The following is a 4,622-nucleotide window of genomic DNA, read 5'->3' as shown; positions in this document are numbered from 1 at the left end:
GTCTGAAATTCTCTTTTTTGGTTGTGTCTCTGCCAGGCTTTGGTATCAGGACGATGCTGGCCTCATAAAATGTGTTAGGGAGGATTCCCTCTTATTCTATCGATTGAAATAGTTTCAGAAGGAATGGTACCATTTCCTCCTTGTACCTCTGGTAGAATTCGGATGTGAATCCATCAGGTCCTGGACTCTTTTTGGTTGGTAAGCTATTGATTCTTGCCACAATTTCAGAGCCTGTTATTGGTCTATTCAGAGATTCAACTTCTTCCTGGTTTAGTCATGGGAGGGTGTATTTTTCGAGGAATTTATCCATTTCTTCTAGATTTTCTGGTTTATTTGTGTAGAGGTGTTTGTAGTATTCTCTGATGGTGGATTGTATTTCTGTGGGATTGGTGGTGATATGCCCTTTTTCATTTTTTATTGCATCTATTTGATTCTTCTCTCTTTTCTTCTTTATTAATCTTGCTAGTGGTCTATCAATTTTGTTGATTTTTTCAAAAAACCAGATCCTGGATTCATTAATTTTTTGAAGGGTTTTTTGTGTCTCTATTTCCTTCGGTTCTGCTCTGATTTTAGTTATTTCTAGCCTTCTGCTAGCTTTTGAATGTGTTTGCTCTTGCTTTTCTAGTTCTTTTAATTGTGATGTTAGGGTGTCAATTTTGGATCTTTCCTGCTTTCTCTTGTGGGCATTTAGTGCTATAAATTTCCCTCTACACACTGCTTTGAATGTGTCCCAGAGATTCTGGTATGTTGTGTCTTTGTTCTCATTGGTTTCAAAGAATATCTTTATTTCTGCCTTCATTTCCTTATGCACCCAGTAGTCATTCAGGAGCAGGTTGTTCAGTTTCCATGTAGTTGAGCGGTTTTGAGTCAGTTTCTTAATCCTGAGTTCTAGTTTGATTGCACTGTGGTCTGAGAGACAGTTTGTTATAATTTCTGTTCTTTTACATTTGCTGAGGAGAGCTTTACTTCAAACTATCTGGTCAATTTTGGAATAGGTGTGGTGCGATGCTGAAAAAAATGTATATTCTGTTGATTTTGGGTGGAGAGTTCTGTAGATGTCTATTAGGTCAGCTTGGTGCAGGGCTGAGTTCAATTCCTGGGTATCCCTCTTCACATTCTGTCTCGTTGATCTGTCTAATGTCGACAGTGGGGTGTTAAAGTCTCCCATTATTATTGTGTGGGAGTCTAAGTCTCTTTGTAGGTCACTCAGGACTTGCTTTATGAATCTGGGTGCTCCTGTATTGGGTGCATATATATTTAGGATAATTAGCTCTTCTTGTTGAATTGATCCCTTTACCATTAGGTGATGGCCTTCTTTGTCTCTTTTGATCTTTGTTGGTTTAAAGTCTGTTTTATCAGAGACTAGGATTGCAACCCCTGCCTTTTTTTGTTTTCCATTTGCTTGTTAGATCTTCCTCCATCCTTTTATTTTGAGCCTGTGTTTGTCTCTGCACGTGAGATGGATTTCCTGAATACAGCTCACTGATGGGTCCTGACTCTTTATCCAATTTGCCAGTCTGTGTCTTTTAATTGGAGCATTTAGTCCATTTACATTTAAAGTTAATATTGTTATGTGTGAATTTGATCCTGTCATTATGATGTTAGCTGGTTATTTTGCTCGTTAGTTGATGCAGTTTCTTCCTAGCCTCGATGATCTTTACAATTTGGCATGATTTTGCAGTGGCTGGTACTGGTTGTTCCTTTCCATGTTTAGTGCTTCCTTCAGGAGCTCTTTTAGGGCAGGCCTGGTGGGGACAAAATCTCTCAGCATTTGCTTGTCTGTAAAGGATTTTATTTCTCCTTCACTTATGAAGCTTAGTTTGGCCGGATATGAAATTCTGGGTTGAAAATTCTTTTCTTTAAGAATGTTGAATATCAGCCCCCACTCTCTTCTGGCTTGTAGAGTTTCTGCTGAGAGATCAGCTGTTAGTCTGATGGGCTTCCCTTTGTGGGTAACCTGACCTTTCTCTCTGGCCGCCCTTAACATTTTTTCCTTCATTTCAACTTTGGTGAATCTGACAATTATGTGTCTTGGAGTTGCTCTTCTCGAGGGGTATCTTTGTGGCGTTCTCTGTATTTCCTGAATCTGAATGTTGGCCTGCCTTGCTAGATTGGGGAAGTTCTCCTGGATAATATCTTGCAGAGTGTTTTCCAACTTGGTTCCATTCTCCCCGTCACTTTCAGGTACACCAATCAGATGTAGGTTTGGTCTTTTCACATAGTCCCATATTTCTTGGAGGCTTTGTTCATTTCTTTTTATTCTTTTATCTCTAAACTCCCCTTCTCGCTTCATTTCATTCATTTCATCTTCCATCACTGATACCCTTTCTTCCAGTTGATCGCATCGGCTACCGAGCCTTCTGCAATCTTCACGTAGTTCTCGAAACTTGGCTTTCAGCTCCATCAGGTCCTTTAAGCCCTTCTCTGCATTGGTTATTCTAGTCATCTATTCATCTAATTTTTTTTCAAAGTTTTTAACTTCTTTGCTATTGTTTTGAATTTTCTCCCGTAGCTCAGAGTAGTTTGATCATCTGAAGCCTTCTTCTCTCAACTCGTCAAAGTCATTCTCCGTCCAGCTTTGTTCCATTGCTGGTGAGGAACTGCGTTCCTTTGGAGGAGGAGAGGTGCTCTGCTTTTTAGAGTTTCCAGTTTTTCTGCTCTGTTTTTTCCCCATCTTTGTGGTTTTATCTACTTTTGGTCTTTGATGATGGTGATGTACAGATAGGTTTTTGGTGTTGATGTCTTTTCTGTTTGTTAGTTTTCCTTCTACCAGACAGGACCCTCAGTTGCAGGTCTGTTGGAGTTTGCTAGAGGTCCACTCCAGACCCTGTTTGGCTGGGTGTCAGCAGCGGTGGCTGCAGAACAGTGGATTTTTGTGAGACCACAAATTCAGCTGTCTGATAGTTCCTCTGGAAGTTTTGTCTCAGAGGAGTACCTGGCCGAGTGAGGTGTCAGTCTGTCCCTACTGGGGAGTGCCTCCCAGTTAGGCTGCTCGGGGGTCAAGGACTCACTTTAGGAGGCAGTCTGCCCGTTCTCAGATCTCCAGCTGTGTGCTGGGAGAACCACTACTCTCTTCAAAGCTGTCAGACAGGGACATTTAAGTCTGCAGAGGTCCTGCTGACTTTTTGTTTGTCTATACCCTGCCCCCAGAGGTGGAGCCTACAGAGGCCGGCAGGCCTCCTTGAGCTGTGGTGGGCTCCACCCAGTTCAAGCTTCCTGGCTACTTTGTTTACCTAAGCAAGCCTGGGCAATGGCAGGCGCCCCTCCCCCAGCCTCGCTGCCACCTTGCAGTTTGATCTCAGACTGCTGTGCTAGCAATCAGCGAGACTCCGTGGGCATAGGACCCTCCGAGCCAGGTGCAGGACACAATCTCCTGGTGTGCTGTTTTCCGAGCCCGTTGGAAAAGCGCAGTATTGGGGGGGACTGACCCGATTTTCCAGGTGCCATCTGTTACCCGTTTCTTTGACTAGGAAAGGGAACTCCCTGACCCCTTGCACTTCCCGAGTGAGGCAATGCCTCGCCCTGCTTCAGCTCGTGCACAGTGCGCTGCACCGACTGTCCTGCACCCACTGTTTAGCACTTCCTAGTGAGATGAACTCGGTACCTCAAATGGAAATGCAGAAATCACACGTCTTCTGTGTCGCTCACCCTGGGAGCTGTAGCCCGGAGCTGTTCCTATTCGGCCATCTTGGCTCCACCCCCTGGGGATCCACTTTTAATTGCACTCCCCTCACTGTCACTTGGAATCTCCAGTAGAGACATGGAAGTGGGGTCAACTTTCACTGATCCAGCATTTGTACCATCTCCTCCAATGAGTGGGACTCTGATGGGTGCAGGGCCCTCATTTGCAGGCAAAGTAGTATACACCATGGGCAGAGATTGCACCACCACTGGGATGGCATTCAGGTCACCCATCTTACTTGGAAGACAAACTGAGGGGATGCTGTGAATGACACGTAAGATCTGCTAGCCACCAGTGTCCTGAGAGGGAGTCAGGACAAATCCTGTGGTCAGAATAGCAGGAATGTTTGCTGATGTTGAAGTGAACACCACAAGGGTCTGGGGAGCAGACCGTGGCTTGGGAGGATGTCCTGGAGCTTGCAGCATGCTAATAGGGTGGAGAGGAGCCTTGGGCTTGTGAGAGGAGAAGTCAACTTGTTCCACTGGGGATGGGCTGAAATTCACTCACCAAAAGTTCTTCTGGGGCTCAAACTTGAGGTCATTAAACAATGCTGGGTTCTCCATGGGGTTGGCATCCAGGAGTGGTGGAGAAGTCACATTATTTCTGCTTCTATCTCGGGGGATCTCTGAGCAGGGCCAGTGGTGGGCTTGAATACCTGCATTGAGCCACCTTCTGAATGAAATTGCACCTCCAAGTTGTTTATGAATTGATCCATATCAACCATGTCACTGGCTGAGGACTCCTGAAGTGTCCAGAACTCATACAGTCCTTAGGGAGGCTCATACTCCTGAGCTAATTGCAAGAGAGCTGTTCCCCACACACCTGCCCCAATCTGACATCGCACAGGGTGATGCCCTCTCATCTTCTCTTTCTTGCCCCCACCATCTCTGCTTTTACTCCTGGTTGAACACAGAGTTAAGGCAGAGAAGGAAACCTTCAA

General features: G+C 45.0%; 1 pseudogene; it reads right to left on the bottom strand.

Annotated features, from left to right (window-relative positions):
• Window positions 1-3,698: 3,698 nt before the first annotated feature.
• LOC116465460 (Krueppel-like factor 8) lies at window positions 3,699-4,406 on the bottom strand (annotated as a pseudogene).
• Between the last annotated feature and the right edge of the window lie 216 nt (window positions 4,407-4,622).

Source organism: Hylobates moloch, unplaced genomic scaffold (genome assembly GCF_009828535.3).
Source record: "Hylobates moloch isolate HMO894 unplaced genomic scaffold, HMol_V3 SCAFFOLD_5354, whole genome shotgun sequence".
Taxonomy (NCBI): Eukaryota; Metazoa; Chordata; class Mammalia; order Primates; family Hylobatidae; genus Hylobates; species Hylobates moloch.
The sequence above is the reverse complement of the archived record's forward strand: the minus strand, read 5'-3'. Positions and strand labels throughout refer to the sequence as shown.